Below are 22,540 nucleotides of genomic sequence, written 5' to 3'. Positions count from 1 at the left end.
CAAGCAGAACTAGATGGGAAGTGGAGTAGCCAGGACACAAACCAGCACCCGAATCTGATCCTGACATTTGCAAGGTGAGGATTTAGCCAATGAGCCATCAAACCCGGGCCCCAAGAACCAATTTCCAACATCAAAAGTTTGGTGTTGACCAGAGGTAAATAGAACTAAAATGGTTGCAATAGGCAACCATCTCTGAAACAAATATTCTGAATGAAGACATAGACCATCCTTAGGCAGGGTGGGGGCTAGTGTTAAAACAGCATACATATTAATATCACATTATTTATGCTGGAGTATCTGGGGAAACAGCCTGTACTCACCTTACAATGGGTCATTAAAAAAGCCCCAAGCCAATTTGCCCTTCCTGCCTAATTTGCGTAGTCCTGCTCCCAAGATGACAATAGGAAGCATTTTATACCAGATAAATTAGTACATTTATTTTCTTGTTATGCTTAGTGTACCTGTCTCTGAAAGTGACAGTGTGAGCAAATCCTAAACAAAGAAATAAAGAAGTGAAGAGGAATCCTAACAAGTAATGAGAACCAGGAAGGTGACCAGGGCACAGCAGACCGAGGTCAAGGTAGCACCTTTCCAAGTTGAGTTAGGCCTTGATCCAGCTGCTGTTTTTCTTCTGACAAGGATAGGTAAAGACACCATGACCTCCAGATTTATTCAAATAAAACCATTTGAGTGATATAAAGAAAGGAAGAAAGGTGGAGAAGAAAGAAGAAAAAAAAAAAAGACTGGGAGAAGAAAAGAAACAATTAAATAAAGCTTTCTTGCTAACAAAGCCATATAGATTTTTTTTCCAGCACATAGTAAGTTTTATTTTAAGAAAACCATCACAGAGCTTTACTGAAAAGAATTTATAATGTATAATAGTGATTATCAAATAACTTATTAAATGGTTTTTGTGTGTTACTACTATAAAGTAATACTTTGAAGCAAGTGCCAAAAATCAACAATTATGTTCAAGTAGTTTATAAAATTATTACAGTGAAATTATTTCACAAATAAATTCATATCATACCAGTACATTTGTAAGACAGTATTTTGAAAAAAAAAAAAACCACTATTTTCTTAGATAAGGAATTATATCTGAGCAAATTGAAACTGCTTTACAAAGTAATTCAGGCATTCTCCTTTTGAAACCATGTAGATTAAAAAAATTATTTTTATTGCAAAGTCAGATATACAGAGAGGAGGAGAGACAGGAAGATCTTCTTCTATCCGATGGTCACTCCCCAAGCGGCCTCAACGGTTGGAGCAGAGCCAGTCCGAAGCCAGAAGCTTCTTGCAGGTCTGCCACATGGGTGCAGGGGCCCAATTGGGCACTGATTCATATCCTGTCTGCAACACATCAGGGACCCTGGGATGGGTGGGAGACTGGGTGGGGCTTCTCCCTTTATCTCCTCCCTTACGCCAGATACAAAACAAGAAAAAAAGGTTCATATTTTTTAAACATTTATTTTATTATTATTTTATTGGAAAGTCAGATATACAAAGAGGAGGAGACAGTTCTTCCATCTTTTGATTCACTCCCCAAGCAGCCACAATGGCTGGAGCTGAGCCAGTCCGAAGCCAGGAGCCAGGAGCTTCTTTTGGGTCTCTCACGTGGGTGCAGGGTCCCAAGGCTTTGGGCCATCTTTGACTGCTTTCCCAGACTACAAGCAGGGAGTTGGATGGGAAGTGGAGCTGCCAGGATTAGAACCGGCGCCCATATGGGATCCTGGTGTGTTCAAGGTGAGGACTTTAGCTGATAGGCCACCGTGCTGGGTCTAGCTTTTTTTTTTTTTTTTTTTTTGACAGATTTTGAGTAAAAACAGAGGAGAAGTGACTTCCCTAGCAACTGCCTACCCTAAAAACCCTAGAGCTGGCCGCTGGACAGCCAGCAGGCAGAGCCTTGCGCCCAAGGGCGCAGTGGCCACTGAAATTGGGTCCGACCTGGCTCGAGTACTCTCCGCAAACTGGTCACCACTGCTGCAGAGGGCTGCTGTCACCCAAGCCGCCAAGGTTGAACTCCCACCCCCAGAAGGTGGTGAGTGCACAGCGGGGCTAGAAGCGTAATCCTGTTCCAGGATCACCATGGAGGGAGAAATCTCTCTCTCTGGCCTCCCAGCAGCCCGGACTCTCACCGCGTGGTGCCAGTGCCCATGAGCCGAGTGCCCGGCATTGGGTCCGACCTGCCTTGGGTACTCTCCACCTGCCGAGGGCTCCCAGCCTTCAGAGTTTTTAGTTTACCATGAGAATGAAAGAAGTTACCAACCACACCCCTTGGATGGCTTTTTGTTTTATCTTGGGCAGGAAAGACAGGATTACAGTGGCTTTCTAATAGGAGTTTTGCCTGTGCCCTCTGGTTGATTAACCTTTGTTCTACTTGCTTGATTTGTGCTTAAAAAGCAGCACATCCACCATTTTCTTGGGTCTTTTTCTCTTGAAATTCTGCTTCCTGCTCTAGCTGAGGGTTCCATCTTTATCTTAAATAAAACTTGCTTTTCGTGCTGAGATTGTGTGCATGTAAGTTCTCATTTTGTGTGAGACGAGAATCAAGGTTGCTTTCATCTTTTGCGTCAAATTCTCTACAACAACGTGAGATTCTTAATCTTTCAATTTTACTTTTATAACATTGTATGATTCAAAACCTCAAATGAACCAAATTTCCAGTGAAAATACCCTTGATTCATGATCTGTATTTCTATGAAATTGCATTAGTGCTGGTTATATATAAATGCTGGATTACACTGCCAGGAAAGTAAAAACTGGGATGAATTTTCTAGAAAACACCTTGGCAGTATGTACCAAAACGTTATAACCTGTATTTTGAATAGGAAAAGGTCTTTGTTATTCTAGACTAACTCAGGCATATACAGAGGCAGACAGGAGACGTCACGCCTTTGGCCGTTTCCACAATTGTCAGTTGATGCTTGGTATCGCGCCCTGTCTGCTCTCCCCTTCATCTGTACAAGAGATCAAGCAAATACAGCCTTGCCTTTTCCCCCTCTAAAACAATCCTTTTTGGGGCATGATCTTGTGGCACAGTTGGTTAAGGCCCTGCTTGGGATGCCTGCATTCCACATCAGAGCACTAGTTCGAGTCCTGGCTAGTCCGTGCTGCTATCCCAGTTCCTGATAGTGTACCTGGGAGGCAGCTCATGGTGGCCTGAGTTTTTGGGATCCTGCCATCCTGGGTGGAATTGTTGGCATCTGGCTGGCTCAGCCATGTCTGTACTTGGTGCTTTCAGAGTGAACAAACAGACAGAAGATTTATTTCTCTGTCTCTCCATCTCTCTCTATCACTCTGCCTTTCAGACAAATAAATCTTATAGGGACTGGTGTTGTGCTGTAGTATGTCAAGCTGCTGCCTGTGACATTAGCATCCCATTTAGATCCTAATCCCAAGCTGGAGTCTTGGCTGCTATATTTCTCATCCAGCTCCCTGCCAGGGTGCCTGGGAGAGCAGTGGGGGATGGCCCAGATGCTTTGACTCAAGCACTCCCATGAGGGACCAGAAGAGGCTCCAAGCTCCTGGCCTTGGATCAGCTCAGCTCCAGCCAGTACAGCCATTTGGCAAGTGAAGCAGCAGATAAAGACGACCCTCCATCTCTCCCTCTCTCTTTGTAACTCTGCCATTCAAATAAATAAATACATAAATCTTTAAATATGAGGTATTTAAAAAATCACTAATGTGTCATTATCAATTATTTTTATGATTTCAAATTGATATTGAAGTGTATGATCCATGCAGGAGACATGCTGTCCATCAGACTCCTGCAAGCTGACCACAGCAGGTGACAGAGCAGTTCATCGTGAGTAACTTTTAACATAATCATGTTAATAACCATGACAGTACCAAAAAGTAATCATAAATACCTTTTACTTTATTGTTCAGTTTTCAAAATAAGCTGATTCATTAGGAAACTCCCACAGCAAACATTTTCGGTTCAAAAGCATGACAATAACTTATGGATTTAGGTCCACTTTAACAATTTAAGTTGCAACTCATTATTGAAATGATCTGCTAAATGAAGTATAGCTACACAATAGCTAACTGCTAATATAATGATAGAAAGATGTATTTAAGTCGATATTTATGATATTTCATTTCAAGTTCAATTTAAAAATGCTAATATACCGTCATGGTAGCACAAATTAATATGGTGATTTTTAAAAAAAGATTTATTTTATTTTCATCAGAAAGTCAGATATACAGAGAGAGGGAGAAACAGAGGAAGATCTTCTGTCCTATGATTCATTCCCCAAGTGAACGTAATGGCCAGGTTCCAGGAACTTCCTCTGAGTCTCCCATTTGGGTGCAGGATGCCAAGGCTTTGAGCCATCCTCAACTGGTTTCCCAGGCCACAAGCAGGGAGTTGGATGGGAAGCAGGGCTGCGGGGTTAGAACTGACGCCCATGTGGTGAGAACTTCAGCCGCTAGGTCATTGCACTGGGCCCAGCATGGTGATTATTTTCCCTTCTGTTTTTGTTCCCAAGCCATGCAGGCTTTTTTGCTTTTGTTTTTGTTTTTGTCCTTACATATTCTCCCAGAGATTTCTAAAGCTGATAGTTCATTTGCTGTGTGTTGTGTAGTCAATTAAAACAGCAGTGGCCTAGAGGTTAAGGTCCTCACCTTGCACGTGCTGGAATTCCATATGGGCACCGGTTCTAATACTGGCAGCTCCACTTCTCATCCAGCTTCCTGCTTGTGGCCTGGGAAAGCAGTCGAGGATGGTCCAAAGCCTTGGGACCCTGCACCCATGTGAGAGACCTAGAAGACATTCTTGGCTTCGGATCGGCACAGTACTGGCCATTGTGGTCATTTGGGGAGTGAGCCATCAGACGGAAGATCTTCCTCTCTGTCTCTCCTCCTCTTTATGTATATCTGATTTTGCAATAAAGATAAATCAATCTTACAAAAAGTGGGACCTATAAGCCTCTGCCTGTGGTGCCAACATCCCATATGTATACTGGATAAAGTCTTGGCATTCCACTTTCAATCCAGCCCCCTGCTAACGGCCTGGGAAAGTAGCTGAGGATGGCCCAAGGACCTGGGCTCCTGCCACTATGTGGGAGATCCAGAAGAAGCTCTTGGTTTCTAGCTTCAGATAAGCTGGGAGTGAACCAGCATATGGAAGCTCTCTCTCTCCTTTTCTCTGTATAACTCTGCCTTTCAAATAATAATAGGCAAATCTTAAAATAATGAAACACTTGGAGGTTGTTCCATAGTCATTTCTCTAAAGTCACTCCTTCCGTGGGCATCCAATCTTTCTCCTGGGACCCTCACAGAATCCACACACCATCCATTAACTAGTGGAAGCAACAGGTTCTTACTCAAGCCACAGCCAGAACCTGTTCTGGTTGGTCCTTGCTTGTCCTGTATCTTAGATGCTATCTGTGGCTATTTCTGTGCCTGGATGAGTAAATTTTTTAGGGAAAAAGATATGTTTCTATAAAGTATATTTATTATAGAAATGTATGATTTATTTTATAAAGCAAACTGTATATGTAATTATATGAATAGAATATATTCCAGACTGGCAAATGCCAATGTGTTAATAGTAATTTTCTCTGGTGGCATAATGATGAGGTTTTTAATCCCTTTTAAATCTTACCAATACTTTCAGATTCCTATATAATGAGTACTTTGTTTTTTGCACAGCAAAAATGAAAATACACATCTAAACTGATTTGTAGCAGGAAAAAAAAAATCAATGCTTTTCAATAGCTCCATCTGCTGGCTGTTGTGTAAAACTAATTTGTGAATTTTACACCAAGCTTTGTGGTGTTTACAAATGGTATAGAAAAAATTAAATTGCTGTGTTAAAAGAAGTGATGCTTTTTATCTATCCACGAAAAGCTAATTTCCTGGAATAAGAAGTGACATAGGAGTGGGCATTGGGGCAGTCAGCTGAGCTGTCCCTTGTGGTGACTGTCTTGCGTGTTTGAGTGCTGCTCATTGAAAACCCGGCCCCTGTGCTTCTGAGTCAACTTCCTGCCACTGTGCCTGGGAAGGGGACACGAGATGGTCCCAGCGCTCGGATCCCGGTGTCCACATGGGGAACCAGATGGAGTTTGTGGCTCCTGGTTTCAGCCCAGCCCAGCCGTGCTGCCTGCTGCTGTTTGGAGAGTGAATCCGCAGATGGAAAGATCTCTCTCTGTAACTCAGACTTTCAAATAAGTAAATACATCTTTATATATGTATGTATGTATGTATATATATATATAAAAGTGTATATAAATAAATAAATAAATAAATAAACACATTTGCCTATAATGGAAATGTGAAAGTAAAAGGTTGTTTTGTTATTTTTGCCACTGTATTCTAGAAAGTTGATTCTGTCACTTGCACAAAAGTAATATTGATGAATGATTGTATTTGAATAGATGTAAAATATATATGATATGTGAAGCATATCATATTTCAGGAATTCATTTACCCTTGCAAAAATATCCAGAAATACTATTTATTTTGTTAATTATTATTTATATAACTCTTCAACTGACATTGCTTTTGTTAAATTAATGATGAATATTTCCTTAAACACCAATGGCCTTTTTAGACGACAAGGTGAGATGTCATATTTTGTCTAAAAATCTCTCAGTCATCTGTCTTTGGAATGTTAAAAAGCTATCAAAAATAAAACCTTTGTTATCAATTTGAAGGGATGTTTTGAAGCAATAATATGTCCTCCTTAAGTTCACTTTTTCTTGTTTTCATAAGTCAAATCACTATCTCCACAAATTTATAGTATTAATTCTGATGTACGTGGGTCTTAACATAAAGGAATTCGAGTATATTTGTGATTTGGAATGACATTTAAGATTATTTTCTCTCTTTTTTAAAAGATTTATTTCACTTTTATTGCAAAGTCACATATACAGAGAGGAAGATCTTCCATCCGATGATTCACTGCCCAAGTGACCACAATGACTGAAGTCAGGAGCCGGGAACTTCCTCCGGGTCTCCCACGTGGGTGCAGGGTCCCAAAGCCTTGGGCTGTCCTCAACTGCTTTCCCGGGCTACAGGCAGGGAGCTGGATGGGAAGTGGAGCAGCCGGGGTTAGAACTGGTGCCCATGTGGGATCTGGCACGTGCAAGGGTGAGAACTTCAGTTGCTAGGCTATCACACCGGGCTCTCAAAGCCTTTCTATAGAATTTTTTTTCTACACCTCAGAACTGTCAAAACCTCTTAACTGGTGCCCTTGGAGCATGCTCTACATTCAGGGATCCAAGTGGCTGTCCCCCGTCCTCAGGTACTGATGTGGTTAGCCTGCTGGGAGCATCCTTCTCCCCTTCTCTCTCTGCTACTCTAAGATGCAGGGAGAAAAAAGAAATTGGAAGATCGTCTCATCCACTCTCCTCCACACCTTGACACCCCATACCCTAATCAGTGATCCTCATGGGTATACATCTTTCTCAACTATGTAAATAGTATCAAAAATAAAATAAAAACATATTTAAAAAGAATTTTTTCTGGACCCGGCACAGTGGCGCAAGTGGTTAAGGTCCTCGCCCTGCACACCCGGGATCCCATATGGGCGCCGGTTCTAATCCCGGCAGCCCCGCTTCCCTTCCAGCTCCCTGCTTGTGGCCTGGGAAAGCAGTCGAGGACGGCCCAAAGCTTTGGGACCCTGCACCTGCGTGGGAGACCCGGAAGAGGCTCCTGGCTTCGGCAGGCATAGTATTGGCCGTTGCGCTCACTTAGGGAGTGAATCATCGGACGGAAGATCTTCCTCTCTGTCTCTCCTCTCTGTATATCCGCCTTTCCAATAAAAACATAATAAAAAATAAATCTTTAAAAAAAAAGAATTTTTTTCTGACATTTATGCCTAAATCTTTTTGTGATATTGGCATTACATATGAAAAATTTGGTAATAAAAATCAAGTCGCCATGAGGTAACTGAAATGGACTACTAGGTATGCAAACTTGATGATAAGGAAGGAAGTCCTGCTTCTTCCATAGGAAGAACTGACAAGAATTTAAAAAGCACAGGCCTGAAAATCTGAATACACATGTAGAACTAACGCAGAATACATGTTGTATTTGGGGAGGAGATTGAGATCCTTTTAAAAAAAATAAGTGAGATGAGCCTGGCGTGGTAGCTTAGAGGCCTTGCACTTGCCAGGATCCCATATGGGTGTCGGTTCTAATCCCGGCAGCTCCACTTCCCATCCAGCTCCCTGCTTGTGGCCTGGGAAGGCAGTCGAGGACGGCCCAAGGCCTTGGGACCCTGCACCTCGTGTGAGAGACCTGGAAGAGGCTTCTGGCTCCTGACTCCAGGTGGGCTCAGTTCTGGCCATTGTGGCCACTTGGCAAATGAATCAATGGAAGAGAGATCTTCCTCTCTATCTCTTCTCTTCTCAGTATACCTGACTTTGCAATAAAAATAAATAAATCTTTTTTTTTTTTTAAGTGAGGCAAAAATTCTTCTGTAGTTGTAAATGGCATAAATAGGACGAGGGCAAGGGTGAGAAATTTAAGATGAAGAGCAGGTGAACTCATGGGGAAAGTCACGGGCGGAAGGGGCTGGGGTATGGGGTCTGGGGTCAAGAACAAGAAGGTTCTCCAGTAAGTGAGCCTGCTCAGCCCAGGACCTCACAGCACCTCAAGGCTCAGCGACAGCAGGTGCCCCGGACATGCCACCAGGAGCCACACGTGAAGACACACCTTGGCAGCGTCCTCGTGCTTATCTACTTACTCCTCCAGTCTGATTGCTCTCTTCCTCATTTACAGAAACACATCAAGACGTATTATTCTAAACCCCAAAATGTGTTTAAAGGAGCTGTGTCTAACTAGAATAAATCCAACTTTGGCAGTAAGTTTACTGCTGAGGACTGCAACAATTCTTCTGAGAATCATTCTCATGTTCTTTCTTTTTGATTGACTCAATGATATTACTGCTAAAAACGGAAGATTCTAGACAAAAATGAAAGCTAGCAAAATATATACACATGCACCTATATGTACATATAACACTATACATATATAACATGATATGTACATTTAGTGTCGGAGTCCAGCTCCGGCTGAGTTCGGAACTCGCAAAGGATGCGTGGATGCAAGACATTATTATTGACATTAACCTCCAAGTTCACACTGAGCAAATGGCCAGCCTCACAGTAGCAAACAATGCCTGGATGGATTAGAATTCTTCTGCAGGGTGGTCCGGTGTCCATGCAAAGGGAGGTGGAGCTGCATTCAGGTGGTTGGTTGTAGAGACGCCCGCTGGGCCCTGCCAAACAGCAGCTTTGGTTCTAGGATGAGTTTCCTTGGTATTGCGTGAGTTTCATTTTACTTGCTTTTCCCTGTATAACTACATCCACTGTATTATACAGACAACCAGAAATCCACTGATGGCAGAAATAGCTTTCAAAATTTATTTTTAATTTAATTGATACAAAGTACATATTATGGGGGCACAAGTGATATTTTAATTCATGCATAAAACCTGCAATGATCAGATCAGAGTAATTATAACATATGTATTACCTCAAACATTTATCATTTCTTTGTGTTGGGAACATTCCAAGTCAATTGAAAGGTACAATTGTTACCAAGCATAGTTGTGTTATACAGTGTTGCATCCTTCCATCTAATTGCACCCCTGCACCCCTTAGCCATTCTCTATCATTTTGCATGGTCTCCTGGGCTCTGGCAAGTACTATTTCATTGGACGCTTCTACGACATAAACTTATTAGCTTGCACACATAAATAAGAACATGCATTTTCCTTCTTTGTGCGACTTAATTAATTTGTTGTAATGTGCTCCAATTTTGTCTGTGTTGGTGCGGATGACAATATTTTTGCCTTTTTGCCTGAGTAACATTCTATTCTGCAAACATATCACATTTTTGATGGACATCTGGTTTTATTCCCAATCTTGGAACAATGCAATCAACATGTGAGTGCAGATGCCTTTGGTTTGGGCCCTTGTACATATGTGGGAGACCTGGAACAAGCTCCTGGCTCCTGGCTGCAGACTGGTCCAGCTCTGGTCATTGCAAACATTTGGAAAGTGGAGCAGCAATAGAAACTCACTCTCTCCTTCTCTTTTTCTCTCTGTAACTCCAACTTATAAATAAATACATTTTTTTAAAGTGGATAAAGAAAGGAAAAAGAGAATGAGGGAGAGAAGCGGTGCTGGAGGCAGGGCCGGAGACATACTGGCGTTGAAAATGGAAAAAGGGCACATGAGCCATGGCCTGTGGGCAGCTCTGGAGACTGGAAACACCAAGAAGCAGTTCCTCCCACAGGGTCTCCAGAAAAGACCTCAGGCCTGCAGACGTCCTGTTTTTAGCTCAGGGAGATGTGTGCCAGACTTCCTAATTGCGGAACTGTCAGACAATCTGTGTTGTTTTAAGCGACTAACTTGGTGCTTGTTTGTCCTGGCAGCAGTAGAAATAGTATCCATGAGGACTGGGCTGGTAATCTCCTACTGAAACACAGCTCTCCCCATCATGCCAGTCTTCTTTCTTGGGTTAGAACACACAGAGTTTTGGATGCTTGTGTCTACATGTGCTATAATGAATCCTATTGCTCCAGCTAAACTACCACGGGTTGTCACTCAATCTCCAATGCCAGGACAGTTTTATTTATGGGCCAGTGTTAGTGGCCTGTTAAGTGAAGGCTTGCATCTCCGCTTCCTGTAAACCCACTTGCTGTTGTGCAAAAGTAGATCCTTTCATGAAAAGCAAACTTTAGAGGAAGCTATTTAATACTTTTTCTTTGTTTGTTTTTTTTTTTTTTAAAGGACTTGGACCTGACTAAATCCTGACCTTGCAAGCACTGGGGTCCCACAGAGGTGCTGGCTTGTGTTCTGGCTGCTCCACTTCTCTGCTTATGGCCTGGCAAAGCAGTAGAGGATGGCCTTGGGATACTTCAATCTTAAAAAAAGTAGCTTGTTTAAAAATTATTTGTATTGGAAAGGCAGACCTAAAGAGAGGAGAGGCAGAGAGAAAGATCTTCCATCCGCTGGTTCTCTCAAGTGGCTGCAGTGGCTGGAGCTGAGCTGATCTGAAGCCAGGAACCAGGAGGTCTCTCATGCAGGTGCAGGGTCCCAAGGCTTTGGGCCATCCTCTGCTACTTTTTCATGCCTTAAGCAGAGAATTGGATGGGAAGTGGAACAGCTGGGATTAGAACTGATTTCTATATGAGATGCCAATTTTTGCAGGCAGCAGCTATAGCCAATTGAGCTATTGTGCTGATTGCTAGAAATTAGTTCAGAATCAACCCTAGTGGTAATTCCCCGTGGCCCTTCACTTTAAGACTGGAACGTCATTGTCTTTCTGGCCCATTATTTTCTTGGGTTCAATCCTGCGGTGTTGATAGCATGAATGAACAATTCATGTTCTGGGTTCCACTGCTGTCACTGACAACATGGCATTGCATGTTATGGTAAATGGTGAAGTGGACAAAACCGCCCACAAAACGGACACAACACCGTTAGCCATCTCAGGACTCACTGGCACATGAGAGAGAGAGCGCGCGAGCCACTCCTAACCAATTCACACAGCCACAACACCAACATCTGTGTGCCTTCCAGGGGCCAGTCATGGGGGCGAGGGGCAAAGAGGGAAGGAAGGGTAACGAAATCCCGACCCTGCTCCGCTAGCCTTTCGGCTCTTTCTTGTGTCTTTAGAGGTGTGAGAGTTGAAGAGGGCACACAGTAAGAAAGAGAATGAAAACGGAATAAGAGTTCGGGAGAGTTTCTTGCGGATCTTTCTTATGGTGCTGTAACAATGAAATAAAACAGGCAAGTTCCTGAACCAGTGTAAGAGGGTCCGAGAGAACGCACAGCTGACTTAACCAGCATGTGCAAAATGGGTCGGAGCTTCAGCTGTCCTTAGCAACACCTCAGATGACAGTACCTCAGGTCTCGGAAACATCGGAAGGGACTGAAGGAGAACTGGCCCCAGGGAAGCCGAATAAGTAGGGCTGGGGGTAGGCCGTCCTCCTCCCGCCCCCACAGCCCCCAACATTTTATTACATCGCTTCTACCATGCTGACGCTGATTTCTAGATCAGCACTGCTTATGTTCTGCTTCTTTTGATCCAGAGTTCCCTCCAGGGGTGTTCATCATTGAAACATTTTCTCTGTTAGAAACTTTGAGTAACAGCACGCTGCGGGTTGACAACAAGGAGGGCTCCTCCCCATTCAAATTTGGACATAGGAGGAAAAAAAAATGTGTCTCATCCACTTTCCTGCACAGGCGGTCCCTCCCCACTCTATCAGAGGCCCAGGGATCCCTGTAATCAATAGGAACAGCTTCCCCCAGGCAGGTGAGCCGCGCACCCGGGCGGCCCGCGAGCAGGTGCAGAGGGGAGCAATCCACCCGCCTCGCAGGTGGCCTGCAGGCGGCGGTCTCCCTCAACAAGTTCAAGTCTGACAAGGATGCCTGGTTACAGGTGGAATACTTGTCTCTCCCTTTGCTGCTGTCTGCGGAACAACTCGTCACATTCTGCAAGCGATGCAACCCCGCCATCCTCCCCCGAAATAAACTACTGGTAGCAGGGGACATATTGAGTATTTGAGTTAGAGTTACTAAGGCAAGGAGCCAGGGGTGAATAGCACCAGTGAGTGACACTGACATAGCACTGAACATGTTGCAAACATGGCCATGTTAACAGTCGCGGGGCGCGCGTGCGGTTAGCAGGCCGAAACACCCGCGCGTCCTGACCGACCCAGCCGCGGCTCGTGCCTGCGCGGCTGCGCGCCCACGGCGCGGGGCGGGGCCTGCGAGCGCGCGCCCACGACGCGGGGGCGGGGCCTGCGAGCGCGCCCGCCCACGGGGCGGGGCGAAGGCGGGGCCTGCGCGTGCGCGGCGGCGGGGCGGGGCGGTGGCTTGGCCGGGCGGCGGGCCCCTGGCGGTCGGCAGGGGGCGCTGCGCCCTCACGCGGCGCTCTGCCTGCCCCCCGGGCGCCGTCGGCGGCGGTTCGATTGGAGCAGCGGCCGGAGAGCGCTTGGCGCCATTTTGAAGCGGAGAGGAGGAGGAACGGCCGGGCTGGCTGCGGAAGGGGAGGGGGGCGGGAGGCGATTGGATGCGGCGGCGACGGCGGCGGCGGCGGCGGACCTCGCAGAGAGCAGCCGAGTGAGAGGAGTAAGCGAGTCGGGCACCCGGAGGTAGGAAACAATTCAGCTAACGGAAAGAAAATGTCCCTGCTGTCTGCTCGCCGCGCTCCATTTTCCTGGCCCCTGTGTGTGTGTGGTGTGGTGTGTGTGTGTGTGTGTGGCGCGGCTGGAGCGCCGCCCGCTCGCTGGCCGGGCGAGCCGAGCTTCCCGGCGGCTGGGCGGCTCGGCCGGGCGGCGGCGGCGGCCCCGGGGGGCTCGGGGGGCTGCGGGTGGGGGCGGGGAGGCCCCGCACGCCCGCTCGGGGAGCGCTGCCCCGCAGCCCGCCTGCACGTTCAACTTGCCGCCCTGGGGTCGGAGCCGGGGCGGCCGGCGGGCGCTGACCTTGCGCGCGCGGGGGTCCCGGGGTCCCGGGGGTCTCGGGGTCTCGGGGGTCCCGGGCCAGCGCCCGCCGCCCCTCCCCCGCCGCCCGGCGGCCCCGCGGCTGTTTCCCGGGCTGCAGGCGGGCGGCGCGGTGCTCCTGCTGAATCCTCCAGCGAGGCGGGTCTTCCCCCCGCCTTCCGGGCGGGCGCCCTCGTTCCCTCCTCCCGCCTCGGCGGGGCTGCCACAGTGACATTTTTTTTTTTTTTTTAACCTTTACATTTTTGCACGGTGGGACTTGGGTAGCGGCCGGAGGGGAAGCGCGCCGGCCCGCGCCCCTCGGAGCTGCAGCTGCTGCTGGTCCGGGGAGCCCGGGGAGCCCGCGGAGCCCGCGGAGCCGGGGGTGGAGGAAGCGCCGAGCGCGCGGGCCTGGAGCGGCTCCTCCGCAAGGCGGCAGCTTCGGGGCGCTTGGAAAGGACCGGCCGCCAAGTGGGTGTGCGGTCGCCCACGGGTAGCCTCGTGCGGGGGTTATCCTGTCGACACTCTGAAAAGTTTTGGGTCTGGACAAGCATCGCACCCCCGCCCCCACGCGCACCAGTCCCCCCACCCCCTCTCTTTTTTTGTTTTTTGGCGGTTGGTGGGGTGGGGGTGTTGGCCGCCTCCGTGCGTTTCCCGGGCTGCTCCCCGCGGGGCTCGGCCGGTCGCCTGGACCCGCAGCTTGCCGGCGGCCCCAGCATCCCCCGGCGCCCCGCTCCGTGACTTCGGAGAGGGTTCTCACGCCCTTCCGACGAAGTGATGGGCTGGGCACTGGTGCCCTCGTTGATTGGGGATACTTTGGGAAACTTTGGGGGATAGCGTTTCTTTGGAAGATGGATGTGGGACCTGAAGTTGAGGAATCCTGTACTGTCCCCCTAGGAACCATTAAACACTTGATTTAGGCACAGGAAGCAGGTAATTCTGCAGAGCTGCTCGGCGGTGTAATCATTGTTCTCTGTTAACACCTATAGAGAAGGTGTCAAGACAGTTTAGCTGCGGCAGTCAAGTCGCAGAGGTGCAGGGCTCGGTGTGGGCTTGAGAAAGCGTTTCTTTTAACCCATGCAGTGACAGAACTAAGCTGTGAAACATGTTTAGGACTCGAGTATTCCTTTGGGGTGTGCAGTTTGTGGAACAGTTAATCTTGCATCTCATGTAGGAGGCACAGGAAAACCCCGCATCTGACTGTGCGGGGGAAACTTACTACGTGGGACCTCAGATTAAGAGAGATCTGTCTTCGAAAACTGAACTTTAAAAGCACATCCTGCGTCTGAGCGTTGTCCCTACATAACGAGACATTACGCATGTGTGGAAGGTGCACTTCGGACACTCGAAGTGGAACTTTCCCCCTTTGCTTTTGTAGCAGTTGTTGCTATTCCTGTCATCTCTTCCTCTGCGGTGTCCTTTGCCTGTGTCCCTGGGAATGCGCAGGGTCCGCGGTGAAAGCCACCCTGCCTGCCCCAGGAGAGGGTTGTGCACTGAGATTCTGCATTGGGTGCTGGATGAAAGTTGTGCTGATATTGAAGTTAAAATTGTTGTCTAATTCCATTGAACAGAGACGAAGGGTGACACCCCGATAGGGCTTGGCTCGGGGATGAGTGGGATGTAGTGGAACTTGGGGAGGCAGTGTTTTTGGGGAGACTGTGTCCCATTTGCCTGTCCCTCCTAGGAAGGAGGGGACTGTCCTCTGGCTCAGTGCTTTTGATCTCATTGGGTTAGAACTCACACCAGCGCTGGCTGGCTGTGTGGACGCTAAGGGACAAGGGCGCAGCTTGTGTTAGAAAGAGTAATTCTGGTCTTCTGTTAGCCGCGCGGAGACTCGGGAAGATTTCTAATCAGATATTCGATATGTGAGATTATTACATGTGAAACTAACGTGATTCTGATTTGATTCATCCAAGGTCACAGTCACTTACTCCTTTGGTGGGATTGGGGCAGCCTTTAGGTACAAGCGTCCCAGTGGTCTGTCTTGTTTGATTTCAAGAATTGGCGATATTTAAAATAATTTGCTTCTTTTCCATTCCTGTCTCATTTTTGTTTTCAGCCAGGAAGTACAGGGTAGTACATATTCAGGGTAGTGCATATTCAGGTCCCTGTTTCAGGGACTCTTTTCATCTTTTCTGTCCAGTCTTGAGCCTGTTGTGTGTTGTTTAAAGGCGATTCCTTGCGTCTCTGTCTGCTGGCGCTGCTTGCTTTTCCAGTACCACATTACTTGACGTGTTTATTCCTGTGAGACTCATAAGCCAGAGTAATTTGGAGAAATTAGTATTGAACTTTGTTATTAAGGAGTGTGTGTGTGTGTGAGAGAGAGAGAGAGAGAAAGAGAGAGAGAGAATATGAACGTGTGTGTTTTTCTTTTAGGATCAGATTGTTATACAGATCATTTGTCATTTCCAGTTGCATTAGACATTTTGTTTGGGTTGAGTGTTCTTGTTTAGGAATGTTATAAATTCCAAAAATATGTGGTGTAAAAATGAACTTTTAAGCTTATTTAAGCAGCAGTGACAGGTTTGTAGTTTGCACTTTGGAGGGTTCAGCACTTTTTGTTAAAAGTTCATCCTATTTTATGAACCACCTGATCCTAATCATTCCTTGTGGTGCTTGAAAAAATTTTTAGGATTTATGATCTTTTCTTACTAATTAGTTCAAAATTAGGAATGATAAAACATGCATAAAATTTAGTTTACATAAAAAGCCATTAATATGGAGCATTAAACATATCCACAATGATAATTATACTCTGATGATGGAACAGTGGTAAGCAATAATTAGAAATATTTGGTGTGTGGCTGCAGAACTTGAAAGTCAGTGGAGGGGTTGGTGGAGAGTGATTCAGGCAGGCTTCTCCGCTGAGGAGGCTAGCGGCCCTGGGAGCAGGTCACTCACCTGCTGGGCCTTGGAGAGGGGACTCTGAACTGGCTTATTTAAATTGAGCTCCCTGTTGGGCCCGGCAGCGTGACCTAGTGGGTGGCCTAGTGGCTAAAGTCCTTGCCTTGAGCGCTCTGGTTCTAATCCTGGCAGCTCCACTTCCCGTCCAGCTCCTTGCTTGTGGCCTGGGAAAGCAGTGGAGGACGGCCCAAAGCTTTGGGACCCTGCACCCGTGTGGGAGACCCGGAAGAGGTTCCTGGATCCTGGCTTCGGACCGGCATAGCATCGGCCATTGTGCTCACTTGGGGAGTGAATCATTGAACCGAAGGTCTTCCTCTCTGTCTTCTCCTCTCTGTATATCTGACTTTCCAAGAAATAAATCTTTAAAAAAAAAATTGAGCTCCCTGTTAAGTTTCCTTAAACCCATGAGATGAGAACGGAGACACCTGGCCTGTGGAAGGGTGGCCATTGGATACTGGGTCTCAGCTGGTGGAGAGCAGACCCGAGTGTGAGGCTTCCCTGATGCTACTGTTCTGGGGAGAGCAGGAGGCCCTGCCCCTCTTCGCTCACCGCCGGCTTTGCTTTCCACACGTGGGAGAGTGAGATGAGGCAGTCAGCTGAGCAGGGGATGGCGGGACTGCAGCACACGTGGGAGAGTGAGATGAGGCAGTCAGCTGAGCAGGGGATGGCGGGACTGCAGCACACGTGGGAGAGTGAGATGAGGCAGTCAGCTGAGCAGGGGATGGCGGGACTGCAGCACACGTGGGAGAGTGAGATGAGCCAGTCAGCTGAGCAGGGGATGGCGGGACTGCAGCCCTGGCAGGGTCTAGGAGAGGATGCTTCGGGATCTGAAAGCAGTGAGGACGTGTGGTTTCTTAGCCAGTGAAGGGTTTATACACTCTTGGTGTTTTTTTCCCTCAGAGGTGATCTTGAGGAAGTGAGGTGAGTTTGAAGGAAAGTTCCATATTCCTGGATGTATCTCTTAACTGAAATTCTTTTGAGCTATTTCAGTTAGTTTTCAACTGTGGGCTGACTGGTGGGGCGAGTTGATGGTGAGAGTGTATGTGTGTGTATTAAAGATCTATTTATTTTTATTGGAAAGGCAGATTTGCAAAGATAGAGGTACAGAGAGAATTATCTTGTGTCCATTGATTCTCTCCCCAAGTGGCCACATTGCCTAGAATTGATCTGATTCCGAGCCAGGAGTTGGAGCCAGGAGTTTTTTCTGGCTCTCCTACACAGGTGCAGGGTCCCAAAGCTTTGGACCATCTTTTACTGCTTTCCCAGGCCACAAGCAGGGAGCTGGGTGGGAAGTGGGGCATCTGGGTCACGAACCTGTGCCCATATGGATCCAAGTACGTGCAAGGTGAGGATTTAGCTACTGAATCATGGTGCTGGATCTGAGTTTTAAATTAGATGTTGTGTGTGGTTTAAAAAAGTCTTTGTAATGGTACAGAAAAGGTGCTTTTTCTTTTCCTCTCAGAAGATAAGCCACCGTTTATAGTTCCAGAAAGCTCAAGCAACCAAAAAACTGTAAATGGTAATGTTATTTTACTATGCTATGCTACTGTTTACTTTTTTTAAAAACTTTGTTTGGGAAGATTTATTTATTTTGCTTGAGAGAGAGAGAGAATATGAATCTTCATCTGCTGGTTCACTCCTCACATGGCTGCATTAGCTAGAGTGTCTGGTCAAAGTGGGGAGTCGAGGGCCTTTTTGGGGTCTCTTTAGGTGCCAGAGCCCAAGCTCTGCTGCTTTCCCAGGTTGTAGCATGGAGCTGGATGAGAAGTGGAGCAGCCAGGACACCGATTGATGCCCATATGGGTTACTGGCAATGCAGGTGGATGCCTAGCCTATTACGCCACAGATCTAGCCCTGCTTATTTTTTTTTTTAATGTAGCTTTTTTTCGTACCGCTACAGAACTCTTCATATTGGCATAATTAAAGGTGATTAGGGCATTTTAATACAAGTGTAGTCTATATATTTTGTTTTGCCCTGTTGAATGATGGTTGGTTGTATCAGTTCACAGTAACCAGCAACAGGAGTATGCTTGTCACATGTTTATCAATATTGAGCTTCCTCAGATTTAATGTTTTTTGCCAATTGTTGTGCATAGTATGGTTTTTTTTTTTTTTTTGAGTATGTATTCTTTGATTATGAGTGAGGGGAAAGCTTGTTTGGGAGGCGGTCACTTGTTGCACATCCTGTGATTCAGGTATTTTGGTTTGCTTAGTGTAACACCACCCCCTTCCCGTTACTACCCTAAGCTAGGATCTAGGGTGTATTGAGAGAGTGGGACTTTGAGGGGATGAGTAAGGTTCTTGGAACCAGCTGAGAGCTGCCTTGGCTCGCCTTGGAGCAGCGTGGTGTCCAGAAGTATACTCAGAGCCCTCGACCTGGAGTTCGTGAAGAGAGAGATGACCCACAGGAAGATTTGCGAGTCAGGGTGAAAACGTTGTGCATGGTCAGCTCAGCTTGTGCTGTCTGCTTGTCCTGTCTTGTCACCTCCCCTTTCCTTTCAGTGGTCATTTCATCTTTGAAATTTAGTTTTTATTCAAAATGCATAGAAAGGGAGAGTATTCCTGCCGATTTCAGTCTGTGCATGCCCACAACAGCCCAGGGTTGGACCAGGCCATCCAGGTACCTGCGACTCCAGCATGCCCTCACGTATGAGTAGCAGCGCCGGGTACCTGAGTCGTTCCTGTGCCTCCCTGGTGTGTGTTTGGAGGCAACTAGATGGAGTGGGGCGGGGGCCTCAGCCCAGACACTCGGAGGAAGCGTGGCTCTGCCAGGCCATGTTTGTCCTACTCTGCCACCTGCCCGCCCGTGTTTCATTTTTCCTTATACTGTTACTTGGTGTGTTTCTCTTCCTTGCAAGGGGCTTCAACCTGGATCTTGGTATTTCAGTTTCCCCAGAGATTTAGGGCTGGGTCTTCTTGTAAGGGAACCTTGGTTTTTCCTTTGAATCAGTCAAAGGAAGCCGTTTATATCTAGCGTCTTTTCCATCTATTTCCTAATGGCCTTCAGTTGTGCCTCTCTGTAGCAGGGAGAACCTGTTTTCTGCCAGGGGCCATTTGGGTATTTATACCACCATTTGTGGGTCATACAGTATGACCAACTGAGAAGCTGACGGCCTGCTTCAGATATTGAGTCGGCCTGTGGTTGCCTTGGAGTGTGACAGCATTAGTTTTGCAGCCCTTACAGAGCCCACGGGCCACTGTAGGGTTGGAGTTGATCATGGGTCTTCTGTGCTGAGCTGTGTAGGAATCTAGAATGTTGGTAAGACTACGTGAAGTTTGTTCCTGTGTGGTTCCTGTGTACTGTACTCTTGCCACTTCGATCTTCACATTGTTTTATGAAATGGTTTTTCTAGTTGGCTTGAGTAAGTTGACAGACTTTTCCGTCTTTGGTTATAATATTCAGCTGTTAGCAAATGGCTGGCCCTTTCATCGTGTTACCCTAGGCATTGGTTTTTAAACTGAGGTGATTTTTTTTATCTCCATGCTGTCCCACCCCTCCTGCTGCTAGGAAATTTGACAATGTCTGGACACATTTCAGTGGTTACAAACAGGGAAAGTGGGATGCTCTTGGCGTCTGTTGGGTCAAGATCAGGAATGGAGGGGTAAATGCCCTACACCCATGAGAGTACCTCAGAGTTCATGGGAAAGTGGGGTTGAAAGATAACTTTGTTTTGGTGCCAAAAGAAATTTGAAAATTCCTGCTTAGTGTTTTTATAAATTGTATTTTACAGTAAGTTTGTTTTTTTTTTTCTTTAATATGGCCTGGCACAGTGACCTAGCAGCTGAAGTGCTTGCCTCGCATACACTGGGATCCCATATGGGTGCCAGTCCTAATCCTGGCTGCGCAAATTCTGATCCAGCTCCCTGGCAGCTGCTAGGGTCCATTCTCCTGGGGCAAAATGAGGAGCCAGATGGGCGATAGGCAGTTAGGGTCTCTGGTCCCTGGTGAACTCACCTTTTAATTTCCGTGGTGTATTGGACTTAATATCAAGGACATTCAACATTGCTGTGGCAGGCATTCTGCCTGCAGTGTGATGCTACAGCATATGATGTTCTTATGTTAAATTTTGCCCTCAAATGTCTGTACCAACATCATAGAATTGCAGGACTTGTGACTGCCCTTACGGAGGAAGTCTTTGTGGTAGAATTTGTTCCAAAATGGGGGGGCGAGATGTGGGCGATCACCAGGCCCCACCCTGCTGCTTGGAGGGTATGGCTTAAGCTGGGATCCCATATGTGTGCTGGTTCTTATCCTGGCTGCTCAACTTCCCATCCACCTCCCTGCCTGTGGCCTGGAAAAGCAGTGGAGGACAGTGCAAGGTCTTTGGACCTGTACCTGCATGGGAGGCTGGGAGGAGGCTTCTGGCTCCTGGCTTCGGATTGGCTCAACTTCGGCCACTGTGGCCACTTGGGGAGTGAAATGGCAGATGGAGGATCTTTCTCTTTGTCTCTTTGTACATCACATCTGACCCCCCCCCCCCCAAAAAAAAAGAATGAACAAAAAGTTCTTCTTGAAGTGCAGAGTTATAAGGAGAGAGGGAGATAGGTCTTTTTTTTTTTTTTTTGAAAGATTTTATTTATTTTTATTGGAAAGGCAGATTTACAGAGGAGAGATAGAGAAGGATTTTCCATTCCTGGTTCCCTACCCAAGTGACCACAGTGGCTAGAGCTGAGCTGATCCAAAACCAGGAGCTTCTTCCGGGTCTCCCATGCGGGTTCAGGGTGCCAGTGCTTTAGGCCGTCTTTGGCTGCTTTCCCAGGCCACAAGCAGGTAGCTGGATGGGAAGCGGAGCTGCCGGGATTAGAACCAGAGCTCATTGTGGGATCTCGGAGGGTGTCAGGTGAGACTGTCGCACCGGGCCCTGGTAGAGACGTCGTTCATCGCTGCTGTGCTACTCCTCACATGGGTGTAACTACTGGGGCTTGGACTGGACTGCTTGAGTAATTTTTCTGAAAATTGCCTTTTTTCAAAAATTATCTTTTTCCAATTTCCTGCCCATTTGGGTGGGTTCTTAATTTTTAAAAAAGTTTCTGTGCCATCAGCTGGTTTACTAAAAACAAAATAATGTTTGTCTTACTGCTTTTATTCTTTTCCAGGCTTGATGTTGCTCATGTTGATAACAGATATTTCTAATTACAGATTTAACTGTCTTATTTTTTGCATAAAATGATTTAGTAGTTTGTCACTACCTCTGATCCAAACGCTTTACTTAATATTATCATGTTGCGTACTTATCTTGGGAGCATTTTCTTTCATTTCCTTCAAGTTTCCTTGATCTGCAGACACTGAACTGTTACTAGCTTCTTACTGGATTAGATACTTTGTTTCAATGTCAGTTTCCTTGGTTATTAAGTAGTCCTTTCTGCTTGTCTGCACGCCCTGAAGTTGGATTTTCATCTTGTGTTCAGCATTGCAGCAGTGTTCCATCCTGGGATGGAGTTGTCCTGCCCAGCAGCTTGACCTGTGCCGGGTGTTTCCTCACCAGAGACCTTGTTAAATCTGTTTTGTTAATTTCTGAAAGATTGCATTGAACCTTAAAGGAGATTTAAGGAGGACTGACTTCATAGAGTATTGGGCCTCTGACATGGTCCCCGGTGAGCCTGCCTTTCTGGTAACTCGCTTTTGCACGTTTGTATCAGGGTTGGTTTGAATGGCAAGATGATGCTCTGTTGTGTGTGAGATTAGATTAGTCACTGTGGTTTGTGTCTCGGTCCCTTTGTCTCCTTCCTCTCTGGGGACAGCCAGGTGCCCTGTTGTGGAGGGCAGTGTCAAGATAGTGAGACATCTCTGATGTTACCTTGCTTGCAGACTGGCAAGTTGTCCTGCTAAAGTTTGTGAGGGTATGTCGGAGTTTGGAAAACTAGAATTAAATAACTGGTTTGTTTTGGTACAGAAAGATGTTGTTGAATCATGCATGGTGTTTATACTTTTTTTTGTGAACTTTTTGAATACTTCTTCATGATTTTTTTTTTTTTGTTCTAAAAACACTTAAAAATATTTATTCTTGAGAGATTTACTGAGAGGGGAGGCAGAGAGAGGGAGAGGTTGGCTGCTGGTCCATGCCCCAGATGGCTGCAGAGGCGGAAGCTGAGTCCATGCGAAGCCAGGAGCCTCTGCTGGGTCTCCTACATGGGTGCAGGGGCCCAGATACTTGCCTGGGCCACGGGTAGGGAGATGGATTGGAAGTGGAGTAG

General features: G+C 46.8%; 1 protein-coding gene across 7 annotated transcripts in view; it reads left to right on the top strand.

Annotated features, from left to right (window-relative positions):
• The first annotated feature begins 13,070 nt into the window (after window positions 1-13,070).
• The window catches only part of PDS5B (PDS5 cohesin associated factor B), a 148,145-nt gene continuing 138,675 nt past the window's right edge, over window positions 13,071-22,540 (top strand). For all 7 annotated transcript variants that reach the window (XM_040979796.1, XM_040979795.1, XM_040979797.1 and 4 more), the window contains exon 1: window positions 13,071-13,117. The gene's annotated coding sequence lies outside the window, so the exon portion shown is untranslated. The remainder of the gene's footprint in view (window positions 13,118-22,540) is intronic.

The sequence above is a fragment of the Ochotona curzoniae genome, unplaced genomic scaffold, assembly GCF_017591425.1.
Source record: "Ochotona curzoniae isolate NIBS_2020 unplaced genomic scaffold, NIBS_Ocur_1.0 contig_3332, whole genome shotgun sequence".
In the NCBI taxonomy this organism is placed as follows: Eukaryota; Metazoa; Chordata; class Mammalia; order Lagomorpha; family Ochotonidae; genus Ochotona; species Ochotona curzoniae.
The sequence above is the reverse complement of the archived record's forward strand: the minus strand, read 5'-3'. Positions and strand labels throughout refer to the sequence as shown.